This window comes from Mus caroli, unplaced genomic scaffold (genome assembly GCF_978045245.1).
Source record: "Mus caroli unplaced genomic scaffold, Mus_caroli_1 scaffold_6, whole genome shotgun sequence".
In the NCBI taxonomy this organism is placed as follows: Eukaryota; Metazoa; Chordata; class Mammalia; order Rodentia; family Muridae; genus Mus; species Mus caroli.
Window position 1 is genome coordinate 6,819,826 of NW_028227261.1, and position 23,752 is coordinate 6,843,577.

General features: G+C 48.0%; 1 protein-coding gene and 1 non-coding gene across 2 annotated transcripts in view; one reads left to right on the forward strand and one right to left on the reverse strand.

Moving 5' to 3' along the window:
- Ctnnbip1 (catenin beta interacting protein 1) overlaps nucleotides 1-11,972 on the reverse strand; it is a 48,433-nt gene extending 36,461 nt beyond the window's left edge. The window contains exon 1 of the mRNA XM_021160546.3: nucleotides 11,820-11,972. The gene's annotated coding sequence lies outside the window, so the exon portion shown is untranslated. The remainder of the gene's footprint in view (nucleotides 1-11,819) is intronic.
- Nucleotides 11,973-12,929: 957 nt separating this feature from the next.
- LOC115030916 (U6 spliceosomal RNA) lies at nucleotides 12,930-13,033 on the forward strand. The gene has a single exon (XR_003836517.1). It is a non-coding gene; the product is annotated as a U6 spliceosomal RNA (small nuclear RNA).
- Nucleotides 13,034-23,752: the final 10,719 nt, after the last annotated feature.

The following is a 23,752-nucleotide window of genomic DNA, read 5'->3' on the forward strand; positions in this document are numbered from 1 at the left end:
TTACCTGATTCTCCTGCCTCAGCCTTCTGAATAGCTAGGACTACAGACATAGGACATCACAATAGCTCCTCCTGTGTGTGTGTGTGTGTGTGTGTGTGTGTGTGTGTATGTGTGTGTACATGTGTGTACATGTGTGTATATATTTATAGTTCTATAATCAGATACCTGTTTAATGCTGGTTGGCCCAACTGACTGAACTGTCTGTCCCCTTGGGTGACACAAGCAAGCAGCAAGCAAGCCTCGGTGTGGTGTGTCAGCAGGGGACAGAGCACACAGCTAGAGGGCGTTGAGCTATGCAAGCATCTGTCTTAGGCTCCTTAGCTCTGACCAAGAACCAGTGAGGTTTCATTTGTGCGCAGGAGCAGACTGCAATGAAGGGGAGAAAGACATAGGTCCTTTTTACGCCTCCCCAGAGAACAGCTGGCACACTGAAACCTGGCCAAGTCAGGGTCTAAGACTGTAAGTCAGGAACCAACTCGCCTACAGGATCCGGCTTCGGATCTTCCTCTAATCTAATCTGTCAAATCCCAGAGGGGTGGGTAATGCAGAGTCTGGGGACTTGGTCTATTTTTAAGTGAGTTCCTCCGCTCTTGAGAGAGTGCAAGCACCTCTCGAATCCCAACCCAAAAGGTCTTCTACCAAGGCTGGGTCCTGGCAGGAAGTGTCCTAAGCAAGGACATTAGAAGGAAGCCTCTGCCCCAGGAGTGGACAGCATAAGGCCCTTTCTTCTGTGACCTACGAACCCCACAGCTGCCCTAGGCCCCCGCTCCCTGAAGGAAACTGCTGTTTTACTTTCTCGTATGTCAGTTTCAGGCCCACTCATCTCAAGGAAGAAGCCTATCCAGGAAGTTCTCAGAGCTCGGATCTCCTCCACAGAGCTCGAGTCTCCCCCTCAGGAGGAGGCCAGGGTGGAAATGTGAACCACTGGAGCGCCATTGACTCCACTCCACAGCTGCATCAACTCCTTGTGACCACAGTTAGCCATTCTAGTGAAACTGAGAAAGATAAAATTGTCCTCTAGGGGAAGGAGGAAGCTGAGGCAGTGGCATGCACTTGTTAGGGCAAGGCCATTCCAGTTTCCTCACGAACTGCATATGGCCTCTGCACTGAGCCACAGACCTGCTCAGTGCCCTTCACTATCATGGGCCAAAGCTGTCTCAAAAGCAGGCCTGGCAGGGTCTCCCAGACCATCCCCGCACAGCCTACTGCCTCAGAATCATTTCCTGGCTCAGTGGTGAAGTGTACTGGCTGATCTTCCAAAAGATCTGGATTCAATACTCAGAACTCACATGGCAGCTCACCTCCATCTCTAACTCCAATTTAGGGATCTGATGCCCTCTTCTGGCCTCTGTGGGCACCAGACATGCACGTGGTACATAGACATACAAAAGTATAGATAGATAGACAGACAGACAGACAGACAGACAGAATCCTCTCTCGCCACAGGTCTTCTGCCTCAGCCTCCCAAGCCACCTGCAGGAGCTAGGGAGCCTCAAGCCTTCTATCATGGAGGACTAGATATCAACAGCATGGCCTACAGTATGAGGATTCATTAATCTCACTTATGTCCCTAGAGGTAGTAGGCTCAGCCTGTGAGCAATCCCATTTCTTTGTCCAGCTTTGGGATCATAATTCTGGATTGTTATACTGAGCTCAGAACTCCAGGAGTGGCCTCCTGGGCTGAACTCCTAGAGACCACTCTGGAGAAAGCTGTAGGGTGACTGTCCCTTTCTACTCTAATCTCAGCACACTGGAATGTGGGAAGTTGTGCAAAGACACGGGTGTCTGTTAAGTTACAGTGTGCCTAGTAACTCTGTGGGTAACAGCTTCTGCTGTGCCCCAACCAGCAACCTTTCCTTTCCTCCGTCTCCAGCTACCTCGGAACAGGACAGAATCCAAGGAAGGAGGAACCCTCCCCTTCAAGAGCTGCTGCAGGTCTCACTTCCTTCCTCCCAGCTGCCTGACAGCAGAGATGACCTCAGGATCTGCAGGTGTTTGTTCCATTAACTGGGGAAACGGCATCAAGAGGAACACTGAAGAGGGTCACGAGGCCTCGTCCACTCTGAACGCATGGGCAGTGCTGGCTGTGCCTCTGGTGAGGGCCGATCAGACAGTGCATGCTCCAAGGAGCTAGCTCACGCCATGGGAATGGGTGTGTAAGCGGGGTTTACAGCCAGGGATTCCAAAGATAACCAAGCTCAGGAAAGTGGTCAGAAGAAACAATGGGGACTGGTATGACTCTTCCATGGAACTGTGCCCACTGCCAACAAGCGTAGGTATATATATACTCAGAACGAGGCATGCACCCTGGAAATGCAACCCAGGAGCTAAATCCACACCACCCACATGTAAGGACAATCCTTCACTCCCCAAACCACCAAGCCTCAGAAAGGGAGCGGAAGTTCCTGGCAGAACTGGTGTGTGAGTGTCCTGCTGGCAAATATTCCTGGTTTTAAATTAAAATGACTCACCAAAGACTGTCACTTTTCACAATAAAAGCCTTAAGCCTTTAGACGCCTATGTCTACAGAAAGCCATCAGGACCTGCCCTCCTGTGAGATGGCTCAGCAGTGAAGAGCAATGGCTGCTCCTGTAGATTCCCGGCATCCAGAGAAGCAGCTCAAAACTATCATTTTCTCCAGTTCTAGAAGAACCGACGCCTTGCTCTGGCCTTTTTGGGGCACCAGGCACACACATGGTGCACGTGTATGCGTATACACGGGGGAAAATACTCATACGCATAGAATAAAATAAGTAAATCTTAAAAAAAAAATAAAAAAGACAAAGGAATATGAGTGGACCCGCAGGTCCAGGGCATGCCTGACATTCTCCACTGCTGTACTGAGGCCTCAGAAGTCTCTGCTCTGCAGGGACCAAGGAGTAACGGTGACTGGCTACTACCCAAAGTGCAGGGAGAGTGCACAGCCCAAGGGCTCTATGGAGGTGGTGGCAGCACCTCCCCAGGGGGAAGAACTCCAGCTCCACATTAGCTGTTCACCCCATCAAGGTCTGTCCAAAGCTCCTACAGGCTACTCTGAAAAGGAAGCTGAATGGGGGTGCAGGGGGTGCCTCACAGCTAGATGCTTGCCTGAAAGCCCCACAATGCCCTCCTAAAAATCACCAGCACCCCATCTTCCTGCACCCCCAGTGTCTGGCCAGAGGAAGGCCATGTTCCTAAGGCTGCAAGCACTGTCACGGACATTAACAGATAGGATGAGGGGCCCCTCTTTCTCCATCTAGAAGGCCAGAAAGCACCCAGTTAGGAAAGGGTTCCCATGGCCTTGCCACAGCTGACCTTTGCTGTCCCCATCTTTAATAGCTGCCTTCGTAAACAAAATGGCATCAATCAGGGACAGATTTATTAGACCTCATCAGCTATAAATATCCAATTACCCCCGCAGTACTCTACCTTCATGTGTTTGCATCAGCAGCCTCACATACACACACCAGACAGGTAACAAGTGAAAGAGCATTGAAGTGTTTGTCATCTGGTAGAAACTAAAAGCAGCTCTTATTTCACAGCCCCACAGTGGTAGCCGGGATGGGTCTCTGGGAAGCTGGACTGCTTAGAGCAGCAGACTATGAGACCTAGGTATGGGCAGGGCTAAACTATCACCATGGAAACAAGTCCACTATTAGCCTCATGATTTGGCAGGAAGAACAGGGGTGGGACCACACAGTGAGAGGTGTTTGATCCACGAGGGACCCCGATCTCCACAGGAAACCCCGCTGGCGGAGCCCAAGGTTGCAGAATAACAGGCGGTAAGCTCATTTGCTTGTTCAGTTCAGGGATAAGGACCATGGGATTCCAGCGGCAGGAAATGTATGGTTGGACACTTAGGTGACTTGCAGGTCTGAGAAAAGCCTAATTGGAGCCTGTCTCAAAGCCTCCTGCACAGCTCCCCACACAGGAGAGGAGGCAGAAGTGGGTCACGTTTTTCCAGGCTGCGACTGGATCACCGCAGGCTCCAACCTCACTTGAAGAAGTGCGGGTGCACTGAGTGACCTGGTGTCCTTGCTGCGCCCACCATCTGATAGATTCTGCCCCAGCATAGCCTGGAGGATCAGGCTATGCCCATTAACCCATGAGCACCACGCATCGACATGGACATCTTTGCCACAGTGCCCTGCCATCTTCCTCTCCCTCCAGATGTGAGAAGTCGCCTCTGTTAGCCCTTTGCTCTCTCGACCCTGCCACCCTGCCGGGGAGGAGGGGACACTGTGTGCTTTCCCACAACCTGTTGGGCCTCCCTGACCTTGGTCTCTGAGGAGATGGACAGGCCTAGCACTGGGCAGATTTGGGGAAGAAAAATCTGGCCCCCACCCCATTCTGCACATATTGATCTGCAGCAGGGGTACCACATGCACAAGTTGCTTGAGGAACTCTGTGGGCACAGCAGACGGCCCCCCAGCCCACCCACCACTGTGGGCCTGTTTTTAAAGCTGGCAGCAGAGAAACCTGTCTGGTAGGAAGAGAATCCCGGAAAATCAAGGCAGCGCATTTGTTACTTAAACACACCAGGTGGCTGGGCATGGTGACACATACCTGTAATCTTAGCACTTGAAAGGCAGAGGTAGGTGGATTTCTGAGTTTGTGGCCAGCCTAGCCTTCACAGTGAGTTCCAGGCCAACCAGAGCTACATAGTGAGTGAGACTCAGCCACAAAAAAAACAACAAAAACAAACAAACAAACAAAAAAACTATGCCTCAAAACAACACACCAAAAAACAAAAACAAACAAACAAAAAACCAAAAAGGCACCAGGTTGATGGAAAAAGCCCTTCGGTGAGAGGAAGCCTCAGGCAGCAGACAAAGCAACCCTCTAAAGGGAAGCAGGTTCCTTCTTTCCTGACAGTGTCACGTAGCTCAGGTTGGCCATAACTAGCTCTGTAGCCAAGATGGCCTTAAACTCTTGATCTTCCTGCCTTAGCCTCAGGAGCGCTGGGATCACAGAAACACACCAGCATGCCCAGCATGGGAACAAGTTCTTCCTAACCTAACCGCAGCTTCCAAGGCACTCCTTGTGGCCAGCAAAGCCCACACTAAGTGCAGCATTTGCTGCCTGACACAGAAAAAGGCTCTAGGCTATTAGCTCTTCCCTTTGCTCTTCTTAGCAGTGACACGACACCAGGGCTGCCGTGCACATCTGAAAACTCTATTCAGAGTCTGTTCCCAGGAGATCCAGACACTCCCGTGAACACAGTTTTGACTCATGTGACTCCATGAGACAGTCAGCCTCTTAGGGATATTTCTGCTCTACCTACCACAGTAGTCCTGGTGCCCACAAGCTAGATAAACCTGCATTGCTGGCCTTTACTCTCAATCCCCCCAACTCTTCACTAACTGAATGACTCGCTAGAAAAAAGAAGGACACATGGGAGACAACCACTTCTTCATCTCTGGTCTTTGCCTAAATGACCAACTTCCTCAGCTCCACATGTGACCCTGACATCAACACCCTTCCATCATGGGTGTCATACAGTTTACACACCTGCTAACAGATGGCTCATACAGGACACAACTATAGAAAACAGGCCTGCCTGGTGGTGGTGGTGGTGGTGGTGGTGGTGGTGGTGATGCACACCTTTAATCCCAGCACTTGGGAGGAAGAGACAGGCAGATTTCTGAGTTCAAGGCCAGCCTGGTCTACAGAGTGAGTTCCAGGACAGCCAGGAATACACAGAGAAACCTTGTCTTGAAAAACAAAACAAACAGATTCATTCATGACCCCTGAATCCTTCATATACTTCAAAAGGAAGACATTTTAGTCCAGTTACAGTGACCACAAGGTAGACTTCTCTCTAGGGACACTGTCTTCCCGTCTGTGGGGGACCAGAGCATAATGGGCTTTGAATAAGTGAGTATGTCAGCAGCTGGTGCCCAGTCCTCTCTCATAAACCTAGTTTAAGCCCAGGCAGCATTATCTCTATTTACCATTAGGAAAAGAAAATGAGGTAAAGGAAGGCTAATTAGCCCTAATTAGGTCAGAAAAGATGAGGAAAGGACCTAGGACTAAAACCTTTGCCACAGCCAGGGAGTCAGCTCTTTGTCCCTGACAAGCTGAACCCCAAACAAGGTCGCTAACCTTGTTAGGCCTCGGTTTCTGGTTACATAAGTGGCAATAACTCCATGCATCTTCAAAAGTCTGATGAAGGTCAGATGAGACAATGAACACAGAGTGTCTCTCACTGTCTGAACGAGCACACACCACCTTCATAATAAGGAGCCCTGCTATGTGAGCAAGAGGCTGCTCCCACTCTGGGCTTAGTCCTTAGGGGAGCACAGATGACATGTGACTAATTGTTGTTTCAGACCCTGAGTGGGACTTATAAAAAGAGACCAATTTGATCCCTGCTAAGTCCTTTGGTCTCTCCAAGTTGGCGGACATGGTCGACATGCACCATTAATGGACAATGGCATGCCTGAGGGAGCATGGGAGCTGCCACTGCATCAGGCCAAGGCAGCACTGGTACCCAGTGAGCTGCGCCTCTGCCCAACCTTCTCTGCTAAGTTTCCAATTCTGCTCCATGCAGAGCAAAGAAAACCTGTTCTTTCTAGACATCACTGTGTTCTTATCAAGTGACCAGACAGCAGGTGCTCAGAGGTGACAATGTGCCTGGCTCTCCAAAGCAGGCATGCTGATACTTGGAAAGAGTCTAGAAGAGAAGAGAAATCAGGAAAGCTACCTATTCAACCATGATATATCAGAAGCTCAGGCCTAGGAGTGTAGCTCAAGGCTAAAGTGCTTGCCTAATATGTGCAAGACCCTGGGTTTGAGTCCAGTACTACAAAAATAATAACAATAATAATAATAATAAGGAAGGGGAGTAGGAAAGAGGACAGAGGGAAGGGGGTGGGAGGGAGGTCTAATTTACATAGCTTGAAACAGAGTCTGTGAGACACCCCCTTGCTGGAGAGCAAGGAGCTAAGGGCTCACCCAGCATCTTAGCACTAGATAATGCTTGCTGATTTACAGACTCCAGGAGGAAAAAAGCTCAGTTAAGTCTGCAGGTCTGGTCAACCTAGCCATCCATCGACTCCTGGATTTTCTGAGTGTTATCCAATCAGAACCTGGTGGCCTGCAAAGACCTCCCCAGAACTAACAGCTCCCACTCCGGCCAACTGTTCTTCCTGGCTTCCTGATCCTTCTCCTGGAATGCATTCTTCTGAAAACTCCAGGAAGAGCTCCCGGGCAGCAACTTCTCACTCTCCAGAATCCAAGAGAAAACCCAACTCCCGACCACGACCACGGATCCAGACCTGACTCTGCTCACCACACCCAGCCCCCATTACCTGCTGCCTACAGAGCTGCCCTTTTGGCTCTCAACGCCACCATTAAAAAGTCACCTCTCAGAACAGGCTGGACCCGCGCCCTCACCCTGTCTCACAGCTAGTTCCATTCCCAACACCCTACATGCATCTGTTCATTAACTCACTTTTTAGTGTTAGTCTTCATTGCTAGATGCAGGACCCTGGGCCTCAGGGATCTTAAGGATGCTCTCTGTCGCTGAGTTATAAAGCTGACCTACAGAAATGCTCAATAAAGGAAGAGAGAAGTGTGCCTGGCCACTAGTTGAGTAGCACTCGCTGCCTTGCATATCTGAGCTCCTAAGTTTAGTATCCAAGAAAATTAACTAATTAAATCTTAAAACTAAACTCCATTAGATAATGAATCTTGGCTACATCTGCAACACAATAATAACTGGTGTCTGGTATCGGCTTACTGATCTGATTGATTGATTGAGTCAGGGCCTCAATTATATGGCCCTGGTTTGTCTGGAACTCATTGTGTAGCCCAGGCTCAAATTCCGAGATCCTCCTGCCTCTGTTTCCCAAATCCTGGGATCAAGGGTGTGCGCCATCACGCCCAGCTTCAATTAAACAATTATTTACTGAGTATCTGAATTGAACTCTAATAACTGACAAAGACAAAGCTCTCTGCCCTTAAAGAGCTTAAGTTCTGGCAGGGAGGAAGAGATGGGGAGAGAGAGGAAGAACAATGAGATAACTGGGCCGATGAGCTAGCTCAGTGGGTGAAGCACTCGCCTGCTAACCTGAGTTCAATCCCAGAACCCACGTGGCAGAGGAGGAAGAGAACCAATTTCTGAGCGTTGTACACACACATTCCGTATTTCTCTCTTTCCCCTCCCTCTTTCTATTTTCCTTTTCACGTATGTGGTGTGCATATATGTGCATGCTTTGCACATATGAAGGGTTACATGTGTGCACACAGGCATGTGTAGCCCAAAGCTAATATCTGGAACTATCTTTGATTGTTCTTCTACCTCCCTCATTGAGTCAGGGTCTCTCAATCAAGCTCAGAGCCTCCTCATGGCTCTTGCTAGCCAGCTTACCCTAGGGTCTCCTGTCTGTCTTCTGAGTCTGGAATTACTATCAGGCCAGCACACCCACCCAACATTTATTTGGGTTCTGGGGATCTGAACTCCAGGCCTTACTGTTGTTGCCTGGCAAACACTTTACCCCTGAGCCATTTTCCCAGCCCTAACCTTTTAAAAAGTGAGATAATAGCTGGCAGTTCAGTGAAGCACTTACTAAGCGCAAGGCGCCATTCTGAGCACTGAATAGGTATTACTTAATTTAATCCACTCAACAACGCTGAGGGAAATGGGGAAGCTTAGACAGGGCCCAGCTAAGGACTTTCTGAAGCTCACGTAGCCTATGGTGGCAGAACCGAGATCCAAGCCCAGAGTTTGAGATAAAGTCCAGGCTCTAATTAAGAGCAACACTTCATATTTGCTGAGTGTTAAATAACTACACGGTCAGCACGCTCGGCAGCTGTTCTCTGGGGGCAGGGCTGGACAGAGAACAGTCCCATCTAAGAAGAGCTGCCCTGTCCAGTGAGCACAGTCACTGACGACCTGCTGAGTTTCCACTGGATCACTCTAAGAAAGGGGTCTACAAGGAGGCACAGTCTGACGAAAAAAGACACTGGCAGAGGTAGGACTGCCAGCCAGCCAGCCAACCTTTACACTTTGCGCAGGTCACTGACCTCAAACACCGCCAAAGACACAAGATGACTTCAGTGGAGACCCTGGCCTCAGACAGCTCAGACACACGCATATACAGAGCTGACATAGAGATCGTGACAGGCACTGAAGCAAAGGCACAACCTGCTAGGGGACTTCAAAAGAGTTAGCCAGCCCTAGGTCCTCACTGCCCACACAGGTGACCTCCAAAGGCCTCTCTGTTAGCACAGAATTAGAGCAGCAGAGAACCAAGTTTAATGCCATTTAATAGCCCAAGTTCATGGCCTACTCAGGTGTTCTCCAGCCTGTAAGCAAACACTCTAACTGTCTTATTTTCCTCCTCTTCTCCACTCATCCTTTAAAATTTTATTTTTTTATGACAGAGTCTCTCTATGTAGTTCATGGCTGGTCTGGACTCACTATGTAGACAGGCTGACCTTGAACTCACAGAAATCTGCCTGTGTCTGCCTCCCAAATGCTGGGATTAAGTGTAGGAGTGTATTTATCCCATTTTCTTAACCTTGAGGGTACTGGAACCAAACCCAGAGCCTCACACATTTTCTCTAACTGTGCTACATTCTTAGCCCCTTCAGCTTCTTCCTACAACAACACACAACAGAGGCAGGGCACTAATGCTTCCATGTAAATGATGCAGCCAGGCTTGGAAACGGAGCCCAGTGTGTCCTCTCTCCTCCACCTCTAACTGATTTACAAACACACAAGCTCTCCTCCATCAGAGGGGCTGGCCTATTCTGTGAGTACATTGCTGTAACATGGGGACTGTTTCCAGTTAAGCCATGAAACCTACCAGACTGAAAACTCACAGCCAGGAGTCTCATCTCATCTGTGTCTGAGTTCAACACAGTACCTGATTCACAACAGACCCTTGCTGCGCTCAACCTGAGCGAAGTCAGACGGAGATGCTCTCTACAGCAGACTTTCAGGGTGTTCCTCAGTGTGTTACTTCCCAGTTTCCTGCATCCAGTAACGGGAACACACTGGTTCTACTTCCTTCCTTCTATTACCATCTCTAGTCTAGCAAGCTCAGCGGTTGGTCGACAAGCATCTTTGCCTCCACCTCCAACGCCCCCTCCCCCACAACCCTGTCTCTTCATGGCTGACAGAACAATCATGTGTTCATTTATACTATTTTTCTTTTTTGAGACTGGGTTTCTCTATGTCACTTAGGCTGTCCTAGAACTTATTCTGTAGACCGGGCTGGCCTAAAACTCAGAGATCTGCCTGCTTCTGCCTCCCGAGTGCTGGGATTAAAGGCACGTGCCACCACCTTCCTGCTCAGAACAATCTTTTAAAACCTAGACCATGTGTTAATATCTTTCTGTTCAATTCACTCTAATGGCTTCTAACTGTTTTGGATAATATATCATACCCTACACAACATATTCTTCTCACTTAGACTCTTCCTTCCTTTCCCCTTTTCGAGAGGGTCATGATGACCTCTTGTTCCATCGATTCCTAGTGTTCTGGCCCCTTCATAGCAACTAATGGTTTCAGCCACTTATTTCTTTACTCATTTATTATCTGTGCTCTTTCCTTCCTTGGTTGCCATCTCCCAGAAGGCAAGGACTGTGTAAGCCCCAGAGCATGGAAGGCATGAACATCTCACAGAGGTAACTTCTGTCCGTCTGCATGGACCACACTAGCTCTACCAGGAAGCCATGAGTGACACACTGGCACTGAACAGTTGGCACCTTCATTTGTGATTCAAAGTCCTGCTTTGAATCCAAGGAAGTGCTGGCGTCTCCAGACACCTTCATGGCAGAAGAGATCAGTTATCTCATGGTTTCCAGCCAGGAACAAGAGCCTGGTGGTGGTAGGAGCGAGCCAGAAGCCAAGATTGCCAGAAGCCACTTGAGAAGTAAATCTCAAGACAAACTGACTTGCCTCCAGATCCCACAGCAACATATTCTGTGCCTCAGTTTACCCAGCAGTTATCTAGGCACACTTCTTTTGGATCTGTAAGTGACAGGAGACAGAATAATTAACAGCTAGAGCATAGTTAGATCCTCAGATAGAAAGTACTGCAAGCCGCACGTCTCATTATTCATAAAACTCTTGATCCCCTTGGGCCTTCCCACAAGCTAACCGACAGAGTTACTCCTCAGTCAAGTTCCATACACAGAAGCATGCAAAGGCTGCAGGGCCTCTGCAGGTAGAGTGTCCAGAGCTCCAGGCTCAAGAAAAAGGGAAGTGCAACCTTGATAGGGGTGGCAAAAAGGAGGGAATACGAGCAATTTGGAGGTCCGAGTGGTTAATCTGCAGGCTCACGTTCCCAAGTGCCCTGCGAAGGTGAGACATGTGTCTCTCACATGTACCTTCCAAAAACACCAAGGAGAGGTGGTATCGGGGGAGCGGACGATGCATTTAAACTAGAAAGGGAGGAAGGGCAGCTGGGCAGACAGACAGACCTTGGCAGCATCTAGGAAGGGAAACAAGGAGAGTCAGGATGCTGGGAAAGAGGTGCGGTAAGGTGAGGAAGAGACAGGGCAATGGGACCAGGAGGGTGGACAGACGATGACAAGCACGCGGGCCCAGAGGGGTGAGCAACTGGGACACCTGTGGAGGAGACCCCCAAGAGAAAGGGAGGAAGGCAGCAGGGTGGTCTGCGGCGGGAGGTAGCAGCGCCGGGTGTGGTGGGGACGACGGGTCCAGGCCCAGGGCGCCGCGCCAGCGGAGCCGGCCCGGTGGGTCTCTGCGGGGTCGAAGGTGCCTTCCGCGGCCCCTCCCCGGGAGACAAAGGGCCGGCGGCTCCCCCGCGTCCCGGCGCAGCGCCGGCCCCCATGCTGCGGTCGCCGCCCGGCCTCGCGCTTACCTGGGCCGCCCGAACGCGCGGCGCCGGGGGCTGCGGGTCCGGAGCGCGGCGGCCTGTTCCGGGGCGCGCTCAGCCGGAGAAGCAGCCGCGGCGGCGGCAGCAGCACCAGGAGCGGCCGCCTCAGCCTCCGCCTCTCCGTGAGTCACCGCGGCCGGGAGGGAGGGAGGCGCCAGGCTGCCGGAGGAGGGACCGGCAGAGGGGGCGGCATCAGGCTCCGCGCGCGCGGCGGAGGCGCGGCGCCGACCACGCCCCAGAGGGAGGTGCCCTGAGGGGCGGGGCCTGAAGGGGTGGAGCCCCTAGAGCGGGAAAGGAACAGGCATTGGTTAACACACCTTTGGGGCGGGCTGCTTGCTGGAGGGCGGAACCCTGAGCCTCACCACCAGAAGGACAACTCATTGGTCATCTCGGGCTGAGGGCGGGACCAGAGGCTCGTGGGCGGGGTCTCGCGGTGGGTGGGTAGGGGCTCTGTCTGTACTGAGAACCCAGGGGAGGAGCAGGCGAGGCTAGAGTGAGGGGTCATATAGGGTAGAATCTTCACTGAGGCTACTTGACCCAGAACCCCGGAAAGAATGAAATGGAAGAGGTTGCAGACTACTTAGTGGCGTGGGCGTGGTATCTTGGAACAGTTAGGTCTGCTCTTGAATTTGGGGCCTAGCCTGGGGTCTGTGAAGTCCAGAGTGCCCAGGGCCTCTGTGATTAAAATCTTTCTACTGGCAGTCTTGCTGTATCTGGAGAGGTTGAAAGGGGAAAATTGTTCATTTTCGGCAAATTGCTTTTAGTATTTGACATCCTTTTAAAGACACATGAATGCTTAAGAGTGATGTCATTTCCAATTTATTTTTGAAAAATTTATGTGTGTGTCTCCAAGTTTGTATGTGTGCCACATGTATGTCTAATGCCTTGGCACTGGATTCCCTGAAACGAATTACAGACAGTTGTGAGCAACCATGTGGGGCTGGGAACTGAACTCTGGTCCTCTACAGAAGCAGAAAGAGCTTTTAGCTGAGTATACTCTCTGCTAGTGTCCATGGGCACCTACCCATGGTATACATACAACAGGCATCCACACATAAAAATCAATTGAATAAATAAATTTAAAAGCTAAAAATGGTACTCATTCCGGTAGCATACATACTAAAATTGAAACAATACAGAGATCAGCATGGGCCCGGCACAAGGATGACACACAGATCTGTGAAGCATTCCATAGTAAAAATAAAATTTTAAATGACAAAAACTAAAACCTTAAAAATACAGTAAACTGTGTTTTTTGTTTTTGGGGGTTTTTTTGGTTTGGGTTTGTTTTTTTTGTTTTGTTTTTTGTTTTTGTTTTTTTTTTTTTTTTTTTGAGACAGGGTTTCTCTTTATAGCCCTGGCTGTCCTGGAACTCACTTTGTAAACCAGGCTGGCCTCGAACTCAGAAATCCGCCTGCCTCTGCCTCCCGAGTGCTGGGATTAAAGGCGTGCGCCACCACGCCCGGCTTGTAAACTCTTGTGTGTGTTGTTATATGACTATGCCTGGGGAGAGCAAACGTCCACTCACCTCAGACAGGGAGCCAACTGCAGACCAAAACTCTACCAAAATCCAATTTGGTAAACCAATGAATTTTATTGGTTTGACTTATAGGAGTGTGGGTGAAGTTACAAGAACAGAAATGACTCAAAGATGGCTGTGTCACCAAAGTCCACCCTAGCATGAGTGACAATTCACAAAAGCTGGGAACCTGAAACACACTGCACAGTCTGTAGGCAGCACAGCAGGTTGGAAAATGTCCTTGCCCTGTAGCTTGGTTGGTCCATGCCTCTTCTAGGTAGTTCAGTTGGCTTTATTGCCTATATATGCTTGGAAAGGGAGGGGGCTAGTGAATCTGGTCAATTTCAGGAACTTCCTGAAGCCACTGAATTGTTTACCTCCTGAGCTTAGTAAGTTTAGCTGTAGGACGGAATGTTTTATCTTCCCTTAAAAAAATGCAGTCCCTTTGTCTTCCCTTTAACATCTGTGTTTAAAGGAGCTTCCTTCAAAGACAGAAGGTTTTCATCTTGGAGGGAACTGCTACACAACAGTTACATGTGTGCATGTTGTTTGACCTCCACATCTGTGTGGAAGTCAAAAGTCAAAGTCTGGTATCTTCTGGTTTTCTTTTTGCCTTATTCTATTTTTTTGTTTTTGTTTGTTTGTGTGTGGGTTTTTTTTTTTTTTTGAGTAAGTTAGTTTCTCTCATTGGTCCTGAAGCTGAGGAACACTTCGTGGGTTTTCTATTTCTTTTAATGATTTATTTATCATATGTATTGGTGTCTTGCCTTCATGTGTGAGGGTGTTGGACCCCCTGGAACTGGAGTTACAGACAGTTGTGAGCTGCCACGTGAGTGCTGGGAACTGGTCCTCTGAAAGAGCAGCTGGTGTTCTTAACCACTGAGCCATCTCTCCAGCCTCTAGATAAGTTCTCTCATCAAGCAGCAGCCTGCATAGCAAGCACCTTGTGACACTTTGCTAGCCAGAAGGCAGAAAGCCGCTGCCTTGGTTTCACTTTGATGTGAGTGTATGCAGCATCCCTAGTGTGTGGTGTCTTCAGCAAGGCAGCAGGTAGGTGATCAAGAGCAGTACCACGCAATGGCGTCTCCATTGTTTTGAAGCCTCTGTGGCTCCCTGGCCACCAGTTCACAGAGAGAAGCTCACACCTGCCACTGAAGACTTACAGCTTCTGGAAGCAGCATTATCCATCCACACAGAGTACCTCCATTCAAACATGTTAAAAATATTTTTTTAATTAATTAAGAGTAGACCAGCAAGACTGGCAAGCCCCAGGGCTCTGCCTACTCAGCTCTTTGATTACAAGCTTTTATGTGGGTGCTGGGGATTCAACTACCAACCACCCCACCTCTCGCCGTAGACATTTTAAAACATTATATCTGAAATGCTCAGATTGTTCCATACTCTTTTTTCTTTCTTTTTTTTTTTTTTTCCTTCGGTTTTTCGAGACAGGGATTCTCTGTGTAGCCCTGGCTGTCCTGGAACTCACTTTGTAGACCAGGCTGGCCTCAAACTCAGAAATCCGCCTGCCTCTGCCTCCCAAGTGCTGGGATTAAAGGCGTGTGCCACCACTGCCCGGCTGCTCAGTACTCTTGATTCCGCAAACTGCACCTTAGTCATACCTGAGTGACTTGGTGGTGAGCTGCCACGAGGATTATGAATCCTCGAAGGCCTTGCATATGCCTTACTCATGACTGGATCTCCAACATTATCCCGAAGGCACTGTGCCTGGAGCAAAGGCTCAAATATTTGCCAGGACTACAGCTTCCCAGTGGGACCTTCAGGTTTCCCAGCGAACACACAGATGCAGAAGCACACGATCACAGTGTTTTTCTGTAAATACTCATGTTTACACAAATCAATAAAAACTGTTGGTGTTGCTTGCTCGTCCAGATGGAAGAGTGTGGATTATGTTCCCATAAAGATGCTTAAGGGGGCTGGAGTGATGGCTCAGCGGTTAAGAGCTCCGACTGCACTTCCAAAGGTCCTGAGTTCAAATCCCAGCAACCACATGGTGGCTCACAACCACCCATTATGAGATCAGACAACCTCTTCTGGTGCATCTGAAGACAGCTACAGTGTACTACTGAACAATAATAAATAAATCTTTAAAAAAAAAAAAAAAGATGCTTAAGGACCAAGAGGGAAGGAAATGCAGAAGACTGCATGTGCTGGGGAGAAAGAATGGCTACTTCTGAGTTTTCCCAAGTTTTCATATGTATTTTTTAAAGTTTTAATTATTTGGTTTTATGTATCTGAGTGTTGGCCTGAATGTGTGTCTGAGTGTTGGCCTGACTGTGTGTCTGATCACCATGTGCATGGGGTGCCCTCAGATCTCAAAAGAGGGCACTGGGCCCCTTGGAACTGAAACTACAAATGACTGTGAACTGCTCGCCATGTGGGTGCTGGGAACCCAACCCTGATCCTCTGCAAGAACAGCCAGTGCGCCTAATCATGAGCCACCTCTCTATTGTGCTTAGGGTTCAAAATTACAGTAAATTTATCAACACAAGTCAGCCTCGGAGTGACCCCAGGAGTTCAGAGTTGGGCAATGGGCATTTCTAGACAGCAGAATTACTTTAGATTATCTCTGGCTCCACCCTATGCCTAGGAAGTAAGGGACATTTGTCAGTTCTGACAGTCTCTCCTTGAGGAGCAGGAAGGACACAAGCCCAGTGCCAGGATGGGCACCGCCATTACATAGCTCAAAACAAACTGCGAAGCAGAACAAGAATGCTAGACTCTGACAGTGATGGTTAATACTAACTGTCAACATGACAGGGCCTAAACTCACCCTGGAGACACATCTGTGGGCATGTCTACACGCTATTAACTAGATGAGGTGAATTAAATGTGGGCAGCATTACCCCACGGGTGCAGTCCCAGGCTCATAAAAAGGAGAAAGCAAGCTGGACACCAGCATCCATCTCTCTGCTTCCTGCCGGCAGCTGTGATGTGAGCAGCCGCCCCCCAGCCCCACTGTCGGGCCTCCCCATCAGGGTGGACTGTTCAGCCACACATTAAAATAAGCCCTTCCTTAAGTAGACAAGAAAGTCACATAAACATAGGCTGAGATGTACCTCTGTGGCCATGGGCTTGCCTAGCATGGACAGGCACTGAGTCTGACCCCAGTGCCACAAAAGGAGTGGGTAAACCAGTTTTTAAAAAAATTTAAAGTGCTTGGAGAGATGGCTCAGCGGTTAAGAGCACTGACTGCTCTTCCAAAGGTCCTGAGTTCAATTCCCAGCAGCCACATAGCGGTTCATAACCATCTGCAATGTGATCTGATACCTTCTTCTGGTGTGTCTAAAGACAACTACAGTGTATTCATATACATAAAATAAATAAATCTTTTTTAAAAAATTTAAATGCACTGTTGGTAGTGGTGGTGCACGCCAATAGGATTTGCTAAAAAAAATTTAAATGTAGCCGGTAGTGACTGGGAGCATTTGGAAGACAAAGACAGGTGGATCTCTGTGAGTTTGAGACCAGCCTGGTCTGCAGAGCTAGTTTCATGACAGCCAAGACTAACCAGAGAAACCTTGTTTTGAGAAACCCTGTTTCAAGAAACCAAAATTAATATATATACATACACACACACATATATATATATATACATACTTACATACATATATATGTATATACACATATACATATATGTGTGATATATGCATATACACATATAATATACATATATGTGTGTATATGTGTATATACACATATGTGTGTATATGCACATATATATGTATATGTGTATGTATATACATATATATATATATGCAGGCAAACAAACAAGTTAAATAATAAAATTTAGACATAACAACTATTAACTAGCAAAAAGTATAGTAAACAGAGATGAGCATGGTGGCTCACACCTGTAGTCTCCTGAGCCTGACACAGGAGGATTGCCATGAGTTTGAGGCAAGACTAGACTTGGCTGTTAAATATTAAGTTTCAGGCTAGCCTGGGCTATGGGAGTGGGATTCTGTTTCAAAATCACTAACAAAAAAACCCACTGATGTGACATGGTGGGTAAAAGAACTTGACACCCAAGCCTGATGAGCTAAGTTTGATATTCTAACCCAAGAAAATGGAAGGAGGAAATCAACTCCACACAGTTGTCCTACACATACGGACATGCACATGCACAACACGGACACACACACACACTGACACGCACAGGGTAGGGGGTTGGACAGAGGGCAAAGCATTAAGGATGGTTATATGACAAGTCTATAACCCTGCCCTGGGTTCTGATCCCCAGAACCCTTTAAAGACAGACAAGGTAGTGCATGTCTAATCCTAGGGCCAGATCAGGAGGCAGAGACTTGAGAACCCCTGGAAGCTCACAGCCAGCCTGGTGTGGGTGTAGCTGAACAGAGACCCTGTCTCAAACAAGATGGGAGCTGAAGACTGACTCAAGACTGTCCATAGACTTTAATATGTGCATCAAGGTGCATGTGTGCATGTTTAAGTGAAACAAGTACCTTTTATTTTGGTCCCTACGCCTGAGATCTGCTTATATTTGGGATGGCTCTAACCTTTCAGAGGACGGACATTTGGAGGCCAGATGCACAGGGGACAGGGACTGGCAGTCAGGTCCCATCCTCCTTGGTCGTGCCTTGGCAAAAACTCAATCAATTTTCCTTTGGAGATAACAAGGAATTATTAAACATGCCGATGAAAGCATTTTGTAGATCTGTGAATATACATATTTTGCGTCCTGAGTAGGGTAGGTACAGCTGTGAACATCTGGCTGGCTGCCAGACTGCTCCTAGAATGTTGGTCTCCACAGCATTTGATAAGGGGGGTACCCATCACATCACAAAGCCCTGATATATGTACTCGGGATCAGTATCCAGAAGTCACTTCCTCTTTCCTGGGGTAGTAGTTTGCAGACCTGCATGTTTGTAAGAGCTCACTGGGTCAGACTGCAGGGGCAGCTTCGGACATTCTAATCACTCGGTACAACGATGAGATCTCACTTTGAATGCAAACACTCAGCCTGCTGCCTTTAAACGCAATTCTGTGCGTGCTTTTGACCGCTGGTTATTGTCCAATTAGGGACTGAAGAGAAAGACAGTCCCTAAAAGCAAATAGCTTCCACTCTCTGCGAGTGAGTACTAAAACACTCACTGTGCCCCTCCTAGAACACAGCTACCTGATTTCATACCTGCAGATGCTGTGGGATCATCAGAGTATCCGGAGAGGCTGAGGCCATGACTGACAAGCAGCTCCTTCCTGGTCACAGAGAGGGATGGACAGAGAGCAGTGTGAGGTCCCAGAGCTGGTCGGTCACTGCTATCTGCAGCCTTGATCTGCCTTTCCCCCTCACAAGATGGTAAAAAACAAATGGCAAACCTCCTCTACACTAGGCCTTCCTGTGTCACAGATGTCTTTTGCTATTGGTGGTCTGGGGTTCTCTGTGATGTATGCAGCTCAGGTCTTTTTTTTTTTTTTTTTTTTTTTTTAGAGACAGGGTTTCTCTGTGTAGCCCTGGCTGTCCTGGAACTCACTCTGTAGACCAGGCTGGCCTCGAACTCAGAAATCCGCCTGCCTCTGCCTCCCAAGTGCTGGGATTAAAGGCGTGCGCCACCACGCCCGGCTTGCAGCTCAGGTCTAACCTTGCCTTCTCACCTCGCACGCTGTGACAGCCAGATTTTACTCTGTCCAGCAGAGATTGCTCAATCTAAATGAACTTTGTAGTTGTGTTTCTCCACAACCCAACACCCAACCTCTTTGTCACTTCATTACAATTCTTGTGGGAAATTACTTCCCGTTGGCAGCAGAGGCCTCCCAGCTGGTTAAGCAGAGAGACCTCGTTTTTTTTTTTTTTTTTTAAGGGTAATAAACACTAAAGGCCGAGGGTGGCGCATCTTGGTGCTGCCGCCTGCTAATGAAGAGCCTCACACAGAAGCTGAAGCAGGCATGCATGGTGCATGGTGCACATATGCTGTGATCTGAGAGGACTCACTCTGCTCCCACTTGGTGCATGACAGGCAGCCATGACTATTAATTATTTAAGCCATGAACATTAGAGCCAACACAGGACTTTTTTTTTTTTTTTTTAAGGAAGCTACACTCTTGGATCCTCTGTTGAAGTCACTTTAATTAACATAAGCTATAGAGCTCAGAGAACTATATCAAGATACTCAGAAAAGATGATTTCATTTTTTTCTATTACTTTCTTTTCCCTTTAAAAGATGACAAGCTGGGTTGTGTTTGGAAACAGCATGGACAAAGTTGAATTTAAAATAAACTTGCTATAGCATGCTTCCATTTATGATATCAAGGAGAGGGTATGAAATGTCAATGAAATTTTTGTGCGCATGTGCTATAGGTATGCATGGTGCATGCATACCTATGTGTAGGGGTGTACGCCCATGTGTGCCACAGGGGGACATTAGTATCCTGTTCCAACTCCACCAGACCTGTTCCCTTGAAGAAGGGTCTCTTTCTGAATCTAGAGCTCACAGCTTTTCTTATAGTCTGGCAGTTAGTGAACCTGTGATCACCTTGTTATCACTGCACTGGGGCAACAGGTTCTTGTAGCCACACCCACTTTTATGTGGGTGCTGGGGATTTGAACTCTGGTCTTCACGCTAGTGCAGTCAGAACTCTGAGCTTCTGAGCCACCTCCCTAGCCCTTGTCAGATAGGCCTGAACTCACGGCCCACCTACACCAGCCTGATCTATTCTTGGCATCATGAGGTACCCTTGAGCTCCTGATCTTCCTGCTTTCCCCTCCCAGGGGCTGGGGTTCCAGGTGTGCACCACCATGCTCTGCTGAGAATGTCAATTCAAAAATCAAATCTTACACTCTCACCTGTCCCCTGCACATCCTGGGTATTATGATAGTTTCTTTCAAAAGCATTCACACCATTTTTAAAGTTAAGAACGAAAAGGGGAGGGGGGCATGGCTTTGATGTTATTTTCATATTCCAGGGCTGCTGTCACTCACCTCAAACTCCCAGGCTCCCTCCCAGTGTAATCTTCCCATGTCGCCCATCTTCCTGATATTAATGCTATTTCTCTTACCACGGTTTCACTTCTTTTTTTTTTTTTTTTTTCAAGACAGGGTTTCTCTGTGTAGCCCTGGCTGTCCTGGAACTCATTTTGTAGACCAGGCTGGCCTCGAACTCAGAAATCCGCCTGCCTCTGCCTCCCAAGTGCTGGGATTAAAGGCGTGCGACACCACGCCCGGCTCACGGTTTCACTTCTAACTCAGCGCCATTTAGACATCTTCATTAGCACTGTAACTAACCTGTCTCCAAGGCCTGCTGAGAGCATCTCCTTTGCAGGTGTCTTTTGCAAATCGCTTACATTGTCTTTGCCTTCATGGTGGATGTGACACACGCCAAAGGAGATGAACAATGGGTAATTCTTTGTAACTGCAGCTAAGTGCTAAACGCTGAACTCTGTAGCAACATAACCTTGTGTGAGAGTCAAGGTTCTATTAGGGTCCTTCATCCTTAGAAGAGTAACATTGAACTTTACACTTGAATTGGATGTGGTAGCACTGAAATAAGGGGCTGAGGCAGGAAGATAGTGTTCAAGTCATCCTCTCTGCCACAAAGCAAGTTTGCAGGCAGCCTGGGCTATGTAAGACCCTGCCTCAAAGCAAAGCAAAGAAAAGAAAAGCACAATACCCAAATAAAAAACTAATAAAAATGTAAGCCTTTGGGCTGGAGAGATGGCTCAGCAGGTAAGAGCACTGACTGCTCTTCCAAAGGTCCTGAGTTCAATTCCCAGCAACCACATGGTGGCTTACAACCATCCGTAATGAGATCTGATGCCCTCTTCTGGTGTATCTGAAGACAGCTATAGTGTATTTACATATAATAAATAAATAAATCTTTTTATTTATTTATTTTTTTTTTTGGTTTTTTTTTTTTCGAGACAGGGTTTCTCTGTATAGCTCTGGCTGTCCTGGAACTCACTTTGTAGACCAGGCTGGCCTCGAACTCAGAAATCCGCCTGCCTCTGCCTCCCGAGTGCTGGGATTAAAGGCGTGCGCCACCACGCCCGGCATCTTTTTATTTTTAAATGTAAGCCTCTTTTGTTGTTGTTTTGAGACAGGGTTTCACTTTGCAGCGCTGGCTGTCCTGAACCTCACTCTGTAAATCAGGCTGGCTTCAAACTCCGAGATCTGCCTGTCTCTGCCTCCTGAGTGCTGGGATTAAAGGCGTACGCCACTACATCCAGCTTAAATAAAAGTTTACACTGAAGTTATGAATTGGAAATTAACTAGGCAAGGAATGGGGAGAAATGTGCTGTAGTCAGGGGGTCTAGCCTTGGCAAAGAGCGAGGAGGAAAGAAAAAAGAAAAAGCAGCGCTAGGACCACAGAACTGAGTGAAAAGGCTGGAGGCTGTCTGTAGAGGGATGGAGAGAGACACTAAGGAAGCTGGTCAAGGAGGCTAGGTCCAGGTCTTTTCAGATTTCAGAGGCTACACTTTCGGTCTTTATCCCAACAGTAGAGAGGACTACTGAGCTACGTGGTGGTCTGACTGAACATGGTCTCCATAGGCTCAAATATTTGAAGACTTGATCCCCAGAGGAGGTGTGTCACTAGCGGTGGCCTTTGAGGATTCAAAAGCCCATGCCATTCATAGTTAGCTCTCTTACCTCATGCCTGTCAATCAAGGTATAATATCTCAGCTATTGTTCCATGACGACCATGACTACCTGCCTGCTGCCATGCTGCTCATGGACTCTTACCCTCTGAGACCATGAGCCCAAACTTAAGCAAATTCTTTGTCAGTTGCCTTGGTCACGCTATTTTGTTGTGGTAATAGAAAAGTAACCAAGGCAGGGGGGTTAAATAAGGGCATGACATCATCAGATTTATACATGAATAGATAACGATGGAGATTAGGAGTGTAGCTTAGTGGCAGCTTGTGGGCATAGCAAGTATAAAGGTCAAGGTTCAATCCCAGCACACCCCACCCCTACACCACTAGGACTATAGGAAGAAGAATGGGCCACAATGAAACAATACTATATAACAAATATGTTGTTCCTATGAGAACAGCCTCCAAAGGCTCAGACATTAGAAAGCTTTGTCCCAGTTGGTGGAACTCTTTGGGAAGGAATCCGTTGTAGCCTTGTTAGAGAACATGTGTAACTGAGGGTGGGCTTGGAGGTCCCAAAAGCTTTCTGTCATCCCCAGGGTATTCTCTGCCTCCTGCTTCTGGTTCAAATGTAAGCTCTCAGGGCTGGACATATGATTCAGTGGTTAAAATCATTGGCTGCTCTTCCAGAGGACCCAGATCCAACTCCCAGTACTCATGCAGTGGCTAAGAATTGCCTGTGTCTCTAGTTCTAAGTGCTGGGGAATACGACGCGCTCTTCCGGGTTCCAAAGGAATGCCTGGGAATACACAGACATACCTCCAGAGAAAACACCCATAGGCATAAAAATAAATCTTAAGGTGTGTGTGTGTGTGGGGGGGTGCCTCTTAGCTCCTTGGCTCCGACTTCCACCTGCTACTTTTGCTCCATCATCAGGGACTCTAGCCGTTTGGAACTGGAAGCCCCAAACAAACTCTTCCTTCTTTAAAGTTGTATTGCTCATGGTGTCTTCTGTTTGTTTGTTTTCAAATCAAGAGTTTCTCTGTGTAGCCCTGGCTGTCCCGGAACTCACTCTTAGACCAGGCTGTGGCCTCGAACTCTAAGACCCACCCGCCTCTGCCTCCTGAATGCTGGGGTTAAAGGCATGCACTACCACTACCCAGCTTGGTCATGGTGTTTTAATACAGCAGTAGAAAAGTAATTAACATAACAAACAGAACAAACCACCTCAAAATTTGTTGGCTATGGTTCTTTCCTTCTGTCTTGTCTTGTCTTTTCTTTTTTCTTTTTTTTTCTTTTCTTTTCTTTTCTTTTCTTTTCTTTTCTTTTCTTTTCTTTTCTTTTCTCAAGGGCTAAGATTGGCAGGCTTCAGGCTGTGGTCTAGCCATACCGCACTCTGCCTGGTTGGGCTGGATCAACAGGGTTCAGGTACAGACTGGACTAGGATTATTCCATGTCTCTGGTAGCCTGGGGGCTAGTCAGCCATATTATTCTTCAACAACAAATGGCAGCAAAGTCAAAAGGACAGTGGAAGCTCACTGAAGCTCCCTCCCAGAGTTATAACCATAAACATTCCAGTGGCCAACCATCTCATGGCCAGGCCCCAAACAATGAGGCAAGGAAGCACCCTCCACCCAAGGGAGGGGGTGTGAAAGCCAATGCTGAGGAACACCTAAGCATCTCAAAGCAACCATGATCAAGGGACTTCCTATTCTTTTGGTTGTTGTTGGTTTTTTTTTTTTTTTTTTTTGGTTTTTCGAGACAGGGTTTCTCTTTGTATCCGTGGCTGTCCTGGAACTCACTCTGTAGCCCAGGCTGGCCTCGAACTCAG